A 20,522-nucleotide genomic window follows, 5' to 3' on the forward strand; every position below is an offset into this window, starting at 1 on the left:
AAGATCAAAGCAAGTAAAAGTCCTTTTAGAAGTCAATATAACTTTTCAGAAGAAAGAATGAGTATAAACACATTTCTAAATATTCTTCAGAAAAAAAAAAGAAAAAGAAAAAATATTCTTCAGGTCAAACAAGTCTCTAGGGGAATTTTTAAAAATGTATTGAACTACCTGCTAAAGAAAATGTCACATAACAAATTTTGTGTGATGCAGCTATAACAGTGAAATTCATAGCATTTAATTTTTACATTAAAAAAGAAGCATCCTTAAATCAATAATGTAAGTTCTAAACTTAAGAAACTTGAAAAAGAACAAAATGTACCCAAAGCAAACAGAAAGAAGCAAAAAATAAATCAAACTGAAAATATAAAAATAGATTAAATGAAACAAAAACATGATTGTTGAAAAGATCCATAAAATTGGCAAAACTTTATAGCAAGATTGACAGAGAGGCAACACATTACTAACAATTTATGAAATAAAATTTCACTATTGATCCTGCAGATATCAAAAGGACAATATAGAAATTCTACAAACAATTCTATATGCATGCATGAACTCAACAACTTACATGAAATTCTTTGAAGAGTACAAGTTATCACCCCTAATATGAAATAGATCATTTGAATAGCCCTGTAACTATTTTAAAATTTGAATTGATAACAGACAACTAGCTGCAAAAGAAATTTCCGAGCCTACATTGTTTCACTGGAGATGTACCAAATATTTTAAGGAAAATTACCATCAATTCTACACAATCTCTTTGTGAAAATACAAGCGGAGGAAACACTTTACATATCATTCTAGGAAGCTAGTATCACCCTGATGGCTAAATAATACAAAGGCAGTAAGTACAAACAACAGTAACAACAAACTACAGACCATATCCCTCATGAATACAAATGCAAAAACTCTTAAAGTGCTAACAAATATAAAAACTTGAGTGGATCTTAAGAGCATTATTCTGAGTGGAAAAACAAGGTCAATTTCAAAAAGGTCACATACTGTGTAATTCCATTTATATAAACATTCTTGAATGACAAACATGTAAAGATGGAAAACATGTTAATGACTGCCAGGGGTTACAGATGGTGAGAAGATGGGAGATGGTTGTGACTACAAGGGGGTAGCATCAGAGAGATCTTTGTGGTAATGGAATAAGTCTGTATCTTGATAAAATGACATAGAACTCTATACACACATAGTACCAATATCACATTTTTAGTTTGGATATTGCACTATAACAATGTAAGATATAACCACTGGGGATACTGGATGAAGGGTACATGGGATATTTCTGTACTATCTTTGTGAATCTATAATTTTGTGAAGCTTTGTGAATCTATAATTACTACAAAATAAAAAGTTAAAAACAAAAAAGGGGTTGTGATATCACAGGGCTAAAGGAGGGCTTGCCAAGAGATGGTAACATTTATTTAAATGCGGTGGGAGTTACATGGATTTCCACTTTGTTTTGTTCATCTACCTGTATACTTGATAAGTACAGTCTTTTCTATATTTAATTCAACCTGATTATTTTTTAAAGATTTTATTTATTTATTCATGAGAGACACAGAGAGAGAGAGAGACAGAGACACGGGCGGAGGGAGAAGCAGGCTCCTTGCAGGGAGCCTAATGCAGGACTTGATCCCAGGACCCTGGGATCATGACCTGAGCCAAAGGTAGAGATGCTCAATCACTGAGCCACTCGGGTGCCCTCATTCTTTATTTTTTAAAGGTTTTATTTATTTATTTATTTATTTATTTATTTATTTATTTATTTATGAAAGACACAGAGAGAGAGGCAGAGACACAGGCAGAGGGAGAAGCAGGCTCCATGCAGGGAGCCTGACATGGGACTTGATCCCAGGACTCCAGGATCATGCCTTGGGCTGAATGCAGTGCTAAACCATTGAGCCATCCGGACTTCCCCCAATTCTTTTTTTTTTAATATGAGAATGGATGGAACCAGCCAGAATGAAAGTACTGAGTGAATTGTAAAGAATTCTGAGGGGGGCAGGGAATACCCTGGAGAAACCTAATTTTAAAATTCATGACAAGAAAGACAATGTAACAGAGTCTAGGCTGTGTCGTAGAAATTAAAGAAAATTAGAGAATTATGGTATTATGAAAGTCAAAGGAGAAGTGAGTTCCAAGTGTGTCAAATAAGTAATGGAAATGGCAAATAAAGTATTGGTACTTATATCTTGGGCCAAATTTCAGGAGGTAAAAAAGGATGTAACAGTATATGAAAAAGTAGAGACAAGAGTATAAATTAATTTATACTATTTATATTCTGAAGAAGGTTAGGAGAAAGTTGCCTTGCATAAAGGCCAAGAGAAATGAGAGGGTACAACAGAGAGTTGATAACTTGTAGATTGTACAAATGATCACAAATTCTCCGCATCCTTTAAAATGTGACTTTGAAGCTCCTAAATGTATTAACAATTATTAACAGATCTGAAGGCAAAAATAGACAGCAGTGCAACAATATCAATAGTGATAAGAATGATCCAGAAAGTCAGTAAGGAAATAATATACCTGAACTCTACTTTGGAACAAACAGATCTAACAGACATATACAGAACTTTTCATTCAAAAGCAGCAGAATACATATTCTTCTCTAGGGCACATGGAAGATTTTCCAAAATGGATCATATATTAGGTCATAAAACAGGTCTTCACAAATTTAATAAGAGTCAAAACATATCAAGTCTTTTCCAACTTTTCCAGTGACAGTGTTATGAAACTATGTCAACAATGTGAAGAAAGCTGAAAAATTCACAAATATGTGAATATTAAATAATATACTTCTGAATGGTAACCAAATGGTCAAATAATAAATTGAAAGAAAATTTTAAAAACTCTTAAGACAACAGAAATGGAAACACAACATATCAAACCTTATTTGATGTGGTAAAAGCAGTTCAAAGAGGGACATTTATAGCAATAAATGCCTACACTAAGAAACAAGAACAATCTCAAATAACCTAATCTTACACTTTAAGAATGTAGGAAAGAATGAATAAGCTAAGCCCAAAGTTAGTAGAAGGAAAGATATAATAAGGAAATAAATGAAAGAGACTAGAAAGACAATAGAAAAGGTCAATGAAACCAAGAGTTGGATTTTTGAAAAGATAAAATGACAAACCTTTAGCTAGATTAAGGAAAAAAGGTAACTCAAATTAATAAAATTATAAAAGAGGAGACATTACAACTGATTCCAAACAAGTTTAAAGGGTCATAAGAGACTACTATGACTAATCATATGCCAATAGATTATATAACTTAGAAGAAAGGGATAAATTCCTAGAAACTATAACTTACTAAGACTGAATCATGAAGTAATAAAAAATCTGAACAGACCAATAAACAAGCAAGGATATTGAATTCGTAAATTCCCAAACAATACAGGCCTAGAACCAGATGGCTTCATTGATTAATTCTACCAAACACTTAAATAATTATTGCCAATTTTTCTCAAACTCTTCAAAATAACTGAAGGGGAAGAAACACTTTTAAGCTTATTTTACAAAGCCAGCCTTACCAAGAAATGTGTGGGAAATATCAGAAAGGGAGACAGAACGTAAAGACTGCTAACTCTGGGAAACGAACTAGGGGTGGTAGAAGGGGAGGAGGGCGGGGGGTGGGAGTGAATGGGTGACGGGCACTGGGGGTTATTCTGTATGTTAGTAAATTGAACACCAATAAAAAATAAATTAAAAAAAAAAGCCAAACAAGTGCACTATAAGAAAAGGAATTACAGGTTAATATGACTATTGAACATAGATGTAAAAATCCTCAACAAAATATTAGCAAACTGAATTCAACATTACATTAAAATGGTCATACATCATGATCAAGTGGAATTATTGCTGGGATGCAAGGATAGTTCAACATACCCAAATAAATAAATATGATGTGACACATTAACATGATGAGGGATAAAAATCATATAATCAATTCAATAGATGCAGAAAAAGCATTTGACCAAATTTAATATTCTTCATGATAAAAAAAAAACTCAAAAATTAGGAATAGAATGTGCCCCAACTAATAAAGGCTATATATGACAAACCCACTATTAACATCATACTCAATGTTGAAAGCTGAAATCTTTTCCTCTAAGATCAAAAACAATACTAGGATGCTCACTCTTGCCATTTCTATTCAACACAATACTGCAAGTCCTAGCCTGCGCAATTAGGCAACAAAAAGAAGTAAAAGATGTCTAAATCAGAAAAGAAGTAAAATCATCTCTATTTGCAAATGACATGGTATTATAAAGAGAAAACCCTAAAGTTTCCAAAAAATCTCTTAGAACTAATAAATGAATTCAGTAAAGTTGAAGGATACAAAATCAACATAAAAAATCATGGCATTTTTACACATTAACAATTAACTAACTGAAAGAGAAATAAAAGAATCTAATTTATGGTAATATCAAAAACAATAAAATACTTAGGAATGAATTTAACCAAGATAGTGAATGATTTGTACACTGAATACTTTAGCATATTGATGAAATAAATTGAGGAAGACACAAATAAATGAAAAGATAACTCATGTTCTTGGAAGGGAGGAATTAATAGTTTAAATATCCATACCTAAAGGGATCTACAGTTTCAATGCAATCCATAAAAATTCCAATGGTATTTTTCTAAGAAATAGAAAAAAAGTATCCTAGAATTCATATGTAACCATAAAAGACCATAAATAGCCAAAGCAATCTTGAGAAAAAAGAATAAAGCAGAGGCATCACACTTTCTAATTTATTTTTTTTAATTTTTATTTTTTATCACATATTTTTAATTGGAGTTCAATTTGCCAACATATAGCATAACACCCAGTGCTCATCCCATTATGTGCCCCCCTCAGTGCCCGTCACCCAGTCACCCCCACACCCTGCCCACCTCCCTTTCTACCACCCCTTGTTTGTTTCCCAGAGTTAGGAGTCTCTCATGTTCTGTCTCCCTCTCTGATATTTCCCACTCATTTTTCTCCTTTCCCCTTTATTCCCTTTCAATATCTTTTATATTCCCCAAATGAATTGTACCATATAATGTTTGTCCCTTTCTGATTAAATTATTACACTCAGCATAATACCCTCCAGGTCCCACCACGTTGAAGCAAATGGTGGGTATTTGTCATTTCTAATGGCTGAGGAATATTCCATTGTATACATAAACCACATCTTCTTTATCCACTCATCTTTCTATGGACACCGAGGCTCCTTCCACAGTTTGGCTATTGTGGACATTGCTGCTATAAACATCGGGGTGCAGGTGTCCCAGCATTTCACTGCATCTGTATCTTTGGGAGTAAATCCCAAGCAGTGCAATTGCTGGGTCACAGGGCAGATCTATTTTTAACTCTTTGAGGAACCTCCACACAGTTTTCCAGAGTGGCTGCACCAGTTCACATTCCCACCAACAGTGCAAGAGGGTTCCCCTTTCTCCACATCGTCTCCAACATTTGTTGTTTCCTGCCTTGTTAATTTTCCCCATTTTCACTTGTGTGAGGTGATATTTCATTGTTGTTTTGATTTGTATTTCCCTAATGGCAAGTGATGTGGAGCATTTTCTCATGTGCGTGTTGACCATGTCTATGTCTTCTTTGGTGAAATTTCTGTTCATGTCTTTTGCCCATTTCATGATTGGATTGTTTGTTTCTTTGCTGTTGAGTTTAATAAGTTCTTTGCAGATCTTAGATACTAGCCCTTTATCTAATATGTCATTTGCAAATAATTTCTCCCATTCTGTAGGTTGTCTTTTAGTTTTGTTGACTGTTTCTTTTGCTGTGCAAAAGCTTCTTGATGAAGTCCCAATAGTTCATTTTTGCTTTTGTTTCTCTTGCCTTCATGGATGTATCTTGCAAGAAGTTACACTGGAAGCCTTTCCCCTAAGATCAGGAACAAGACAGGGATGTCCACTCTCACCACTGCTATTCAATATAGTACTAGAAGTCCTAGCCTCAGCAATCAGGCAACAAAAAGACATTAAAGGCATTCAAATTGGCAAAGAAGAAGTCAAACTCTCCCTCTTCGCCAATGACATGATACTCTACATAGAAAACCCAAAAGCTTCCACCCCAAGATTGCTAGAACTCATACAGCAATTCGGCAGTGTGGCAGGATACAAAATCAATGCCCAGAAGTCAGTGGCATTTCTATACACTAACAATGAGACTGAAGAAAGAAAAATTAAGGAGTCAATCCCATTTACAATTGCACCCAAAAGCATAAGATACCTAGGAATAAACCTAACTAAAGAGGTAAAGGATCTATACCCTAAAAACTACAGAACACTTCTGAAAGAAATTCAGGAAGACACAAAGAGATGGAAAAATATTCCATGCTCTTGGATTGGCAGAATTAATATTGTGAAAATGTCAATGTTCCCCAGGGCAATTTACACATTTAATGCAGTCCCTATCAAAATACCATGGACTTTCTTCAGAGAGTTGGAACAAATTGTCTTAAGATTTGTGTGGAATCAGAAAAGACCCCGAATAGCCAGGGGAATATTAAAAAAGAAAACCATATCTGGGGGCATCACAATGCCAGATTTCAGGTTGTACTACAAAGCTGTGGTCATCAAGACAGTGTGGTACTGGCACAAAAACAGACACATAGATCAATGGAACAGCATAGAGAATCCAGAAGTGGACCCTCAACTTTATGGTCAACTAATATTAGATAAAGGAGGAAAGACTATCCACTGGAAGAAAGACAGTCTCTTCAGTAAATGGTGCTGGGAAAATTGGACATCCACATGCAGAAGAATGAAACTAGACCACTCTCTTGCAGCAGACACAAAGATAAACTCAAAATGGATGAAAGATCTAAATGTGAGACAAGATTCCATCAAAATCCTAGAGGAGAACAGAGGCAACACCCTTTTTGAACTTGGCCACAGTAACTTCTTGATTACAGCAAATTTTAAACTTATATAACCTGATGTCAGTTTTCAAAGTTAGTGTGAATATGGGAGGTACACAGAACACAGATTACCTCATTGTGCAGAGAAACAATCTAAGGAACAGAGTAGATACATATTTGCCGAAGCATTCATGTATCTAATAAAAAGCAGAGATAAGGACCAAAGTCCAGGTTAGCTGACCAATGCTCTTCCCTCTACACTGCGGGGAGATGAAAGGTAGAAAGGACTTTTGCTGACGGTAATCTAGCAGAAAAGTGGAGAGGAGGACATTTGATGGAGATGTCTCTGCCGAGGCAGCCAGGGAATCCGGAGCGGCCCAGATCCGTAGTCAGAGTGTCATGGTAACACAGGCAGGAAAGGCTGTGTCAGCTGCGGATCCGCTCCTCATCTCCTGCCAGGCCAGGGTCCTGGGAACCAGCGCTCAGCAGAACTTGGAAGCCCCCACCCACGCCAGTGGCGGCGCGGGGCTCCTCGCGCTGTGCCTCCAAGCCACGCTCTTGGCCACAACCGCAGCGTTGGAGCCACGCGCCGCGGGGCGAGGGGACCAGGGGATGAGGGGCGCGGCTGAAGAAGCAGCGCCGCTGGGCCAGCGCTGCGGCCAGGACTCCAGGTGGACAGGTGCAGTGGACAGGTGCAGCACTAGGGCGCCACTGGTGAGATTACGCCCCTCTAGCCCTGTGATCAAGTGCTGGCAGGGATCCTTGGTGGTCCATGTGGACCACTCCAAGGGCAGGCGCTTCCAATGGTAGTTCTTGTTTGAGTTTCGGTGTTGTGCCAGTTTTTCTTATCTGCTCCCCAACACAATCCTACAGGGGTTTTTGGTTTGAAGTTTTTTGTTTTGTTTTGAGTTTTTAGTTTGGTCTTGTTTTCGGGGGTTGGTTTTGTTCGCGGGTGCTGGTGGTGGTGGTGGTGGTTTTCTGTTTGTTTTGTTACCAAGAAAACAACCTTTGAAAGAATAAATGGTGTGAACAAGGCCACAAAGTAACTGGTGAAGAGCAAAATTTGAACTTCAGTTTTATTCTTTCCACTATCACTTTCTACCTTTTCTCAGCTTCAAGCATCAGTAGTCCATCTCAGGAGCAACTAGAACTGTGAGATTTGTTGGTTTATGCAAATGAAAGGAAAAATTTGTAAATTATAAATTTCAAGACGGGTCTTAGACTTAAGGTGTGGTTATCAATAAGAGGTTGAAGAAAAAAAGAGCCATCAGACATTAGAGATTCTGGAGAGTAGGTTCTCAAAGCCATGTGAGATAAATTAGAAGACAAGACCATAAAAAATAAAAGACTCACATTGCAAAAAATGGAAACTATCTCGTAGTAGTTTTAGCAAAATGAAGATTTATTTACTGTAGTATGTGAATAGATTTGTTGACATAATGTAAGGGCAAGAAGTCAGCCATTTTTCTAAAAGGAACTTGAAGGAGAAAATTTAAAGCCATCAGAAACTCAGGGAATTCTTCTCTTTCTCCATATCTTCAGGTCTTTGAATGTCCTTTCTGTTTAACTCTCTCACTCTCAAAACTCACCTTCTCTACCATTTTGTCCAGTAGGGTGGAGGATGACAAAGGACTGTTCCCCAATGTCTTAGGTCTTCTCATGACGAAGTATATTATGGACCCAATTTGAGTTAGATCTTCAGCCCAATCAGCTAGAATACAGAAAAAAATCCCATGGATACTAAATATGCAGCCTAAGACTGATAAGAATTCTACAGAAATCTCAAAGGTTATCCACAATTTTAATGATAGATATCTATGAGTTTTAATTGACCTATTGAACACCTCACCTACATTTCTGTAGGTCTCTAACTTGTGAAGCCACCTTTCCAAAATAGAATATATGACACTTTAATTCTCAGCTTCCCTTGCAGCCAATGGAGTCATGTGAATAGATTCTGTCAGTCTGGTGTCCCTGCACCAGATTTTAATTTGTAAAAAAAAAAAAAAAAAAAGAATAGCATGGAATGAGAGAATAAAGCTCAGCAAACAAAACTCCAGTTTCCCTAAGCCTGTGAATGTGGAGGTATGGGTAATTTCTAGAGGGATTGATAGATCAGAGCAGCCACCCCATACAACTTGCTACACTCTAACTTAAGTTTGGTAAATGAATAAAACTATTTGAGAAATAATTATTTTCAAGATAGCAATCTTGATGGTTTGGTGAAAAACATCTCTCAAGAGACTAGGAGATATTGAAAAATTAGCAGCTCTAGAAGTAGATTTTTCTCTTGATTTTAAGTATCTTACCCAAGAAAATAATTAATATTAACTTAATATTTTCCTACAGAAAAGAAATACATTTATCCTCTCATTTTTCTTCTGTCTCTTTAGTGAAAAATGCCAAGACGTCATCTGCAGATAAGAAAAGAAACAAGATTGTTGGGGGTAAGAACTAAATGCTACTTGAGCAAATAAATGACTTCAGACTACTAAAGAGACTTTACCACCTTTATTAGGATCTTTCCAAATGGAGAAGAGTTAAGAGTTATGTAATATCTGAATTTTCCACATACAGCCTGATCAGATAAGCTGTATGTCAGGCTAAAGTTAAATAAGGCAGGGATTATTAAGGCATCAACTACATTTAAATAGCCCCAAACCATTACAACCTCATTGTATTCCCAGAAAATATACTCTAAGTCTGGAAATGGGTAGAAAATTCCTTTTGGGCGTCAGTAAATTATTTCACGCTAGGCTGGGACACCTAGGTGGCTCAGCAGTTGAGTGTCGCTTTTGGGTCAGGGTGTGAACCCCGGGATCTGGGAATCGAGTCCTGCATCGGGCTCCCCATGAGGAATCTGCTTCTCCTCTGCCTGTCTCTGCCTCTCTCTGTGTCTCTCATGAATAAATAAATAAAATCTTTTTAAAAAAACTATATTTCACGCTAAACTAATGGTAACATAGTCCCAACTGAGATGATCATATTGTGGAAACTATATTCAGGAGAAGGCACAGACACAAAGACACAAAACTTTGTGGAAGGTGATCATAATGGCACTATGTTCTTGAGTCCATCCCCCAGACATGCCACTGTTTTAGCAATCATCTCCCATCAAATGCAGCAGGTTGTATCCTTTTGCGTTATCTACCCATATTGCTGGGTGGCAGAGCCAGATTAGGAATCAAACCAAAAGGATTAAAGCTTGGTCCAGGAATATTCCCAACATCTCAAGTCTATTATTGCCTTCACTTATTTAGGATCTACCCTATCTGCTAGAATTGAACTAAAAATTTACATTAAAGCAAGCAATGGACCCAAAATTTCCTCTCCTCATTCCCAATATTGTAATATTAAAGATTTTAATTCCTAATCCCCTTACCCATTTACCTGGGTATTGAGAAGAAATAGTTAAGTGTGTCTGAGAATAAATAGGTATGTTACTGGCCACATTATTGCCCTTTTTAATGAGATCTACCATTACCCAAGGGCCCAGGGTCTCATTTCATTCAATAAAACATCCCAACTTCCAATTCTGGACAAAATGGAGTAGACACACTTCTCTCTATTTCTATCGCTAATTACAGCTAAAATTTTGGACAACTATAAGATGACTCTGAAAGGTATAGAGGAGGCAGAAGAGCTAGAGACCTTGGAATCCAAGGAATGACATAGTGGGGAGTTTCCTGGGGCTTTTTGTGATTTGTTGTGGTGGTGGTGGTTTGGTTTGGTTTGGTTTGCTTTTTTTGTGTGTTTTGTGGTTTGTTTGTTTGTTTTTGGTTTTTGGTTTTTTGCTCTAACTATCCAAAACTGAGTGCTCAAGAAGCCTATAACACAGAAACACTAATAAGCACAAGGAAAAAAAAGCCTATCATAGATCCAAGAAAGGGACAGCCTAGAAGAGCAGAAAACTTGAGACAATAACTTCCCTACTCTAGCCAAACACAATAGGAAAAACTATAGCCCCACCCTTACCTCCATAAACAAAGGCCATGCAGGAACCTAGATTTCCACCATTACCTGGCTAAAACAAAGCCCTTCCTCTTCCTCAGGGTGGTCTCAAGAGAAAGCTAAGTGGGAGGCTAAGACTTTCTTCATCTCTCAGCAGGAATAAGTCCCCTAACCTAGCCTTCCCAGTGTCAGTAGAAGCCACACGGGGAAACAATAATGTGGTGACCCTACCCCAACCAGCCATGATGGGATCAGCAGAGGCTTAGTGGGGAGCCCTAAGATACCCCTCTCCCTCACAGTGTCAATGGAGACTGAATAGGCTATCAAATTCCTGCTTAGCAATAGCAAGGCCACGCCCCCATGTCCTTTCCTTGCCAACACAGTACAAGAGAAGATTTGCCAAAGCAAAAGATTTAAGTGATATGTTTTTTAAACTTTACATAAACATAAACTTAAAATTTACCATCAGACCCAAAAAAAAAAAAATTTACCATCAGACCCATTTTTAAGTGTACAGTTCGGGGCATTAAGTACATCCACATTGTTAGGCAACCATAAGCATTGCTCCTTTACAGAACTCTTCATTTTGCAAAACTAAAATTCTATACTGGCTAAATAATAACTCTCCCTCTCTCTCCCCATTGCCCCTAGCAGCAACAATTCTACATTCTGTATATGAATTTGACTTCTCTAGTACCTCGGATACGTGGAATCATGTAGCACTTGTTCTTTTGTGATTAGCTTGTTTCACTTAGCAAATGTTTCCCAGGTTTGTCCATGATGTAGTTTATGTCAGAATTTCCATCTTTTTCAAGGCTGAATAACACTCCATGTATGTATAAACTACACTATTTATTTATTTATTTATTTATTTATTTATTTAAATAAATTTATTTTTTATTGGTGTTCAATTTGCCAACATACAGAATAACACCCAGTGCTCATCCCGTCAACTGCCCCCCTCAGTGCCCGCCACCCAGTCACCCCCACCCCCCGCCCTCCTCCCCTTCCATCACCCTTAGTTCGTTTCCCAGAGTTAGGAGTCTTCCATGTTCTGTCTCCCTTTCTGATATTTCCTACCCATTTCTTCTCTCTTCCCCTCTATTCCCTTTCACTATTATATATATTCCCCAAATGAATGAGCCCATATAATGTTTGTCCTTCTCCGATTGCCTTATTTCACTCAGCATAATACCCTCCAGTTCCATCCACGTTGAAGCAAATGGTGGGTATTTGTCATTTCTAATGGCTGAGTAATATTCCATTGTATACATAAACCACATCTTCTTTAAATCCATTCATCCATCAATAAACACTTGGCTATTGTGAATAATGCTCCTATGGACATATGTGTAAAATATCTCTTTGAGTCCCTGCTTTCAATTCTTTTATACATATATATATATATATGTATATGTCTACATATATATATGAATAGAAACATATATATGAATAGGAATATATATGAATAGAAATGCTGGGTCATATACTTCTATGTTTAACCTTTGAGAAACTGCCAAACTCTTTCCATAGCAGTAGCAGCATTTTACATCCCCACCAACAGTGCACAAAAGGTCTAATTTCTGCACATCTTCTTTACTTGTATTCTTTTATGATGATAGCCATTTTAATGGGTAGAAAGTGGTATTTCTTATTGTGGTTTTGATTAGCATTTCCCTAATTATTAGTTAGGATGTTGAGCATCTTTTCATGTCCTTATTGGCCATTTGTATATATTCTTTACAGAAATGTCAAGTCCTTTGCCCGTTTCTTAATTGGATTGTATGTTTTTGTTATTGTGTTGTTGAGTGGCAGGAGTTCTTTATATTTTCTGGATATTTACTCCTTATCAGATATATGATTCACAAATTTTTCTACCATTTTGTGGGTTGTCTTTTCACTCTCTTGTGTTCCTTGATGCATAGAAGTTTTAAATTTTGATGTAGTTCAATTCATCTATTTTTAAAAAAATCATTGCCAAATCCAATTTTTTGAAGCTTGTCTCCTATATTTTCTAATAAGAATTTGTAGTGTCATTCCAGCCTATTGATAGTGATTTGGGGGGATAGTAAACATGTCTCTGCTTGAGTCAGATATTATACCAAGGTCTAGTTCCTTATTCTGATACTGTACTATAAGTTACATAAGATGTAGGCCATCAGGAGAGTCCAGGTTCAGGGTGCACAGGACCTCTCTGTACTATTTTTTGCAAATTCCTGTGGATTTGTAATTATTTTTAAAAAGTTATTAAACTCAGACTTCAGACAAATTCATTGTCTTCTATGAAACTCTACATCAACGCAGCGTGGGAAAAGCCCTATCTACCCCACTGTCCCCTTGCTTCATTCCCTGCCACAATCTTTCAGAAGTGTCACTAAATGCATAGTTGTGTGTTGCCTGGAAGACAGAGTACTCTCCAAATGAGAGAGATATCCCCACCAATTAGCCACTTCTTGGCTGTCCTCATAATCACATACTATAACACAAGCTTATCGCAAACTTCAAGTTAAAGTTATCCCGTTTAAGAGGATTTGTGAGAAAAAGGATGTCAGTATCCCTAGGCATCATAAAAATATGAGGAAGGCAAGAGATGCTTGTTTCTGAACTCCAATATAACTCCTTCAAATTTTTTCAGGCTTAACTCCTGTATTTGGGTAGTAGGGAGATGCAGGGAGGGGTGGTTTATTCAGCTGTGCCAGAAGAAGGCATGTCTGAGAAACATCTATCTGAAAACCAACTAAAGTGCCTTCACAGTGAGTTATGCTCTACATATCAAACTTAGAATTTTTCTCTGCCTTTGACTCAGAAACTATCATAGATAGTCTGGCTTCCATGGGCAGAGATCATCCTCAATCTCCATACCTCCTAAGGGTTCCTAGGAAGTGTAATAAGAAACCAGGAATCCTAAGGGTTCACTATACTTCTTTGACTCTTGTTTATAAAGGACAGGTGACTCTGCTACAAACCATAGTTACAGATGGGCATGAGGGTGGGTAGAACAAAAGGAATCAAAGTCCAAATACCAATTTTTGGGAATATGAGAGAAGGGCAGGTAAGGTTAAAAATACCAAATCTGGTAGCCTATAGAACATAAGAGCTGTATCTGCAGATATGGGTTGATGGCCACATAGTGACTGATGAATATTGAGGGAGATGAATTCTTTCAGGGCGCTAGGGCTCATGCCGTATGATCCCTTGAACCAAATAGATAAACAAGCCCCTAGTACAATTTTATTGGGCATGTAAATAGTCATTGCATCTGAAAATTGCTCTGAAATGATAACATAACCTCCTTATTTGAATGAAATGTTAGGAACCCTAAAATTATGTCAGGTTGTCACTTTCCTTCTCCATCTCAACTTTTTCTTCATGTTTGTTCCTATCAAAGGCTGGACTAGAATAGTAGTAAGTAATTAGTGTCATTATTTTCTTCCAGGCCATACAAATAATGACTGGTCTGAATATTCACTTTGTGGGACTGCTCTGGACTTATTTGTTACTCTCACAAATTTCTGCATTTGGAAAACCATATCTTCCTCTCTCAACAGTAACAAGATACCCATATTGGTCATCTACATGTGTAAGTGAATAATATACTCCCTCCTTGTTATTAATTACATATTCATCACATTCAATGACAATTTCTGAACCAAGCAGTATGTCAGAGATAGAACACAAAAAATTCACAATCCTTATTCTCAATGAGCGTATCCTTATATCTAGTTGAAAAGGAATGTATCAGTATGAAAAAAACGTAGATTCTTACCAGTAATATTCTTTCATATTAAAAATATGTCTTTAAAAAAAAAACAAAAAACAAAACAAAAAAAAATATGTCTTTGTTAAAGGGACACTTTTTACATACTCCTTGGATAAAGGGAACAATAGTAAGATGCACAAGGAGCATTTGGGGGAAATAGAAAATGATTAGTGACTGTTCCACTAACCATCAGTCACTTATTTTGCCAGTGGGGCAAGTAAGATGAGAGAGCATAATGGCTAAGGAAATGAGGGACATATAGAATGTATGCAGGGAAAGAAAAGTGAAATCTTTTTGTTTTGTTGGTCCAAGAATAATTTGGTGGAATTGAAAAGAAATCTCTAAAGAAAATTTTATTGTGTCTGAGAGTATGGTGGATGATGCAACATTGTCTCCACAAATCCTGAGGCATTATAATAATAATAATGATAATGATAATAATAATACACTTGAAATTTGGTCATTCAACCAGTACTTACTGAGTACCCGCTATGTGTTAGGGCCTGTTCTTGGTGCCTGAAACATATCAGCAAACAAAACAAATCCCAGACTTTAGAGAGCTTTATTCTAGCAAGGGTGGTATGTTAGAAGATGATAAAGTGATAGAAGTAAAAAATAAAAAGTAGAGTAAGAAGGAATGAAGGTTCTGGGAAGGTATCAAAAGGATATAGGTTATCGTTTTAAATTGGATGATAGAGGTATTTCTTATTGAAAAAATTACTATTAATAATCTATTGTCATATTAAAAACCATGGCAAAACACAGTGGCATACAACCAAAAATACAGTGGACCCTTGAATAATGTGGAGGTTAGGGACACTGACTCTCTGTGCATTGGAAGTCTGTGTACATTATTCAACATAGTACTGGAAGTCCTAGCCACAGTAATCAGGTAAGAAAAAGAAATAAGAGGCATCTGTATTGGTAAATAAGTTAAGCTGTTATTATTTTCAGATGACATGATCCTATACATATAAAATTTTACAGACTCCACCAAACAACTACCAGAAGTAATACATGAATTCAGTAAAGTTGCAGGATATAAAATTAATACCCAGAAATCAATAGCATTTCCATAGACTAATAACGAAGCAGTAGAAAAGAAATTAAGAAAACAACATCATTTATAATTGCGCCCCCCCAAAAATACCTAGGAATAAACTTAACCAAAGAGATGAAAGGCCTATACTCTGAAAAGTATAAAACATTGATAAAATAAATTGAGGACAGGGATGCCTGAGTAGCTCTGTGGTTGAGTGTCTGCCTTCAGCTCAGGTCATGGTCCCGGGGTCCTGAGATTGAGTCCTGCATCAGGCTCCTACAGGGAGACTGCTTCTCCCTCTGCCTGTCTCTGCTTCTCTGTGTGTAGCTCATGAATATATAAATAAAAAGCTTAAAAAAGAAAGAAACTGAAGAGAGCACAAACAAATGGAAAGATATACCATCCACATGGATTGGAAGAATTAATATTGTTAAAATGTCTACAGATTCGATGCAATCTACAGATTCAATTCAACCCCTATGAAAATATCAACAGCATTTTTTACAAAACTAGAAACAAGTAATATTAACATTTGTATGAAACCACAAAAGACCTTAAATAGCCAAAGCAATCCTGAGATAGGAAAACAAATCTGGAGATATTAGAACCCCAGATTTCAAGATATACTGCAATGCTGTAGTAAAACAATATGATACCAGGACATAAATAGAGACATAGATCAATGGATCAGAATAAAAAGCCCAAAAGTAAACCTGATTGTATGGTCAATTAATCTGTGGCAAAGGAGAAAGAATATATAATGGAGAAAGATAGTCTCTTTAATAAATGTACTGGAAAAACTGGAGAGCTACCTGTAGAAAAATGAAACTAGACCACCTTCTAAAAACAACTCAGGTTGGATTAAAAATCTAAATGTAAGACCTGAAATCGTAAAAATCCCAGAAGAGAGCACAGGCAATAATTTCTCTCACATTGGCTTGTAGCACCATTTTTCTAGATATGTCTTCTAAGGCAAAAGAAACAAAAACAAAAAAATAAATTATTGGTACTCTATCAAAATAAGAAGCATTTTCACAGCAAAGGAGACCATCAGCAAAACTAAAAGACAACCTATTGAACGGGAGAAGATATTTGCAAAAGACATATCCAATAGGGGTTAATATCCAAAATATATAAAGAACTTACACAATTCAACATCAAAAAAATGGGCAGATGACTGAATAAACATTTGCTCAAAGAAGACATACACATGGCCAACAGACCCATGAAAAGATGCTCAACATTACTAATCATCAGGGAAATACAAATCAAAACCACAATGAGATATCACCTTACAGCTGTTAAAATGGCTAAAATAAAAAAGACAGGACATAACAAGCGTTGACAAGGATGTGGAGGAAAAGGAACCCTTGTGCATTGTTGATGGAGGAAATGGAAAATAGTATGGAGGTCTCTCAAAGAATTAAAAATAGAAATACAATGTGATCCAATAATTCCACTATTGGATATTTACACAAAGAAAACAAATACACTGATCCAAAATGATATATGTACACCTATATTTACTGAAGCATTATTTATAATAACCAAGATATGGAAGCAACCTAAATGTCCATCAATAGATGAATGGATAAGGAAGATGTGGTAGACACACACAGACACACACACACACACACACACACACTCTGAAATATTATGCAACCATTAAAAAGAATGAGGTCATGCCATATAAGACAACAGGGATAGATCTAGAGAGCATTATGCTAAGTGAGATAAGTCAGACTGAGAAAGACAAATACCATATGATTTCACTCATTAGTGGAATCTTTAAAAAATGAAAAGACAGACAAAAGAAAGGCTCAAACCCATAAATACAGAGAACAAACTGGTAGTTGCCAAAGGGGAAAGGGTTATGGGGAGGGAAAGATGGGTGAAGGAGAATGGGAGGTAGAAGCTTCTAGTTATGGAATGAGTAAGTCACAGGAATAAAAGGCACAACATGAGGAATATAGTTAATGATACTGTAGTAGAGATGTATGATGACAAAGGGTAGCTACACTTGTGATGAACATAGCATAATGTATAAACTTATCAAATCACTATGTTGTACATCTGAAACTAATATAACATTATGTGTCAACTATACTCAAAGAAAAAAAGATAATCTGTGATAACTTCTGACTCCCCAGAACTTAACTTTTAATACTTTACTGTTGACCAGAAGACTTACCAATAACATAGAGATAATTAACACATATTTTGTATGTTATATGTATCATATACTATGTTCTTTCAATAAAATAAGCTACAGAAAGAAAATATTAAGAAAATCATAAGGAAGATCAAATATATTTGCAGTACTCTACTGTACTTATCCCAAAAAATCCATGTATAAGTGGACCGACACAGTTCAAACCTATCTTGTTCAAGGGTCAACTGTATTTATTTCTTTTTTTAAGGTTTTTTTAAAGATTTATTTATTTATTTATTTATTTATTTATTTGTTTATTTATTTATTTTTTTTTTTTAAGCCAGCCAGGTGCCCCTGAATTTTATTTTTATTTTTATTTTTTTACCTGGCAGTTTATTTATTTATTTTTATTTATTTATTTTTATTGGAGTTCAATTTGCCAACGTATAACATAACACCCAATGCTCATCCCATCAAATGTCCCCCCTCAGTGCCCATCAGCCAGTCACCCCCACCCTGCCCACCTCCGTTTCCACCACCCCTTGTTCATTTCCCAGAGTTAGGAGTCTCTCATGTTCTGTCTCCCTCTCTGACATTTCCCACTCATTTTTTCTCCTTTCCCCTTTATTCCCTTTCACTATTTTTTATATTCCCCAAATGAATGAGACCACATAATGTTTGTCCTCCGATTGACTTATTTCTCTCAGCATAATACCCTCCAGTTCCATCCACGTCGAAGCAAATGGTGGGTATTTGTCATTTCTAATGGCTGAGTAATATTCCATTGTATACATAGACCACATCTTCTTTATCCATTCATCTTTCGATGGACACCGAGGCTCCTTCCACAGTTTGGCTATTGTGGACATTGCTGCTATAAACATCGGGGTGCAGGTGTTCTGGAGTCTCACTGCATCTGTATCTTTGGAGTAAATCCCCAGCAGTGCAATTGCTGGGTCATAGGGCAGATCTATTTTTAACTCTTTGAGGAACCTCCACACAGTTTTCCAGAGTGGCTGCACCAGTTCACATTCCCACCAACAGTGCAAGAGGGTTCCCCTTTCTCCACATCGTCTCCAACATTTGTGGTTTCCTTTCTTGTTAATTTTACCCATTCTCACTGGTGTGAGGTGGTATCTCATTGAGGTTTGATTTTATTTTAGTGAGAGAAAGAGATAGCATGGAGGAGGGGGAGAGGCAGAAGGAGAGAGAGTGAGAGAATCTCAAGCAGACTTCTCACTGAGCATGGGGACTGACAGGGCTCAGTTACAGGACCATGAGATCATGACCTGAGTTGGATGCCTAACTGACTTAACTGCCCCAACTGTATTTCTTACTCATGTATCTGTAAACTGGCAGAAATTCGGGTGATCTAGGCTGGAATCCATCAGGTTTAGCTCAAACTGCAGGTCAGTTAACAGATCTGTTCTATATCTATCTCATCCCTCTTAGACTACTGGCTACTGAAAGCACATTCTTCTCACAATAAAAGGCAAGAATACAAGAGGACAAGCCTAATTACACAAGAATGTTTCAATCCGTGGCTTGGCTCACATCTACTAACATTTCAGCCATAGAAAATAAAATGGCCAAGTTGTAAATTGAGGTACAGAGAAGCATAATCCAACCACCATGAGACCATGGCAAGAATATGGAAATATATTACTCCCTGGAAGTAAAAAAATTGTGGCCAATAATTCAAAATACCATAGTGATATTTGAGCAAAGATTTGAAAAAGTGAGTTTTTGCCAAATGTGGAGAACATCCTAAGAGGAAACATCCAGAACAAAGTCTTCAATGACTGATGTGTCTGCAATGCTCCAATTAAAAAAATATATGGCCAGTATTACTGAAGCTGAATGAGAAAGAACAAGAGTATCAAAAAAGAAGTCAGAAAAATAATGTGGTGGGTGGGGTGGAGGGGTGGGGAGGGGGGCTGGATAGCATAAGACTTCAATGGCCCTTATAAGGACTTTGACTTTTTATTGTAAGTGAGATTGGACTTATTGTAGTGTTTGATGAGCAGAGTTAAATAATTTGATTTAAGTTTTAAAAGGCCCATTTTGAAAGGGAATATAAGGGAAGGGAGAAGAAATGTGTGGGAAATATCAGAAAGGGAGACAGAACGTAAAGACTGCTAACTCTGGGAAACGAACTAGGGGTGGTAGAAGGGGAGGAGGGTGGGGGGTGGGAGTGAATGGGTGACGGGCACTGGGGGTTATTCTGTATGTTAGTAAATTGAACACCAATAAAAAATAAAATAAAATAAAATAAAATAAAATAAAATTCTAAAAAAAAATAAAAAAAATAAAAAATAAAAGGCCCACTTTGACTACTGTGTTGAAAAGATAATGAAAGGGGACAAGGAGACCTTTAGAAAGCTACTAAAGGAACCCAGATGAGGGACACCTGGGTGGCTCCGTTGGTTAAGCGTCTGCTTTTGCCTAGGTCATGATCCTGGGGTCCTGAGATGGAGCCCCAAGTCAGGCTCCCAGCTCAGCAGGGAGCCTGCTTCTCCCCCTCCCTTTGCTATTCTCCCCTGCTTATGTTCATTCCCTCTATCATATAAATAAGATCTTAAAAAAAAATAAATCCAAATGAGACCCAGGTGAGGGTAGTGAAAAATAACATGACTTTAGATATATATTGATGTAGAGTTAATTGAATATCCTGATGGATTGGTGTGGAATACCAGAGAAAGAAAAAAGTCAAGGGGAATGCTAAAGTGTGGGTTAAAGC

The 20,522-nt window shown here is 36.8% G+C and overlaps 1 protein-coding gene across 2 annotated transcripts in view; it reads left to right on the forward strand.

Annotated features, from left to right (window-relative positions):
• The window catches only part of LOC144292089 (membrane-spanning 4-domains subfamily A member 13-like), a 74,729-nt gene that overhangs the window by 30,983 nt on the left and 23,224 nt on the right, over positions 1-20,522 (forward strand). For both annotated transcript variants that reach the window (XR_013359602.1, XR_013359603.1), the window contains exons 7-8: positions 9,271-9,324; positions 14,265-14,408. The gene's annotated coding sequence lies outside the window, so the exon portion shown is untranslated. The remainder of the gene's footprint in view (positions 1-9,270; positions 9,325-14,264; positions 14,409-20,522) is intronic.

Source organism: Canis aureus, chromosome 21, assembly GCF_053574225.1.
Source record: "Canis aureus isolate CA01 chromosome 21, VMU_Caureus_v.1.0, whole genome shotgun sequence".
In the NCBI taxonomy this organism is placed as follows: domain Eukaryota; kingdom Metazoa; phylum Chordata; class Mammalia; order Carnivora; family Canidae; genus Canis; species Canis aureus.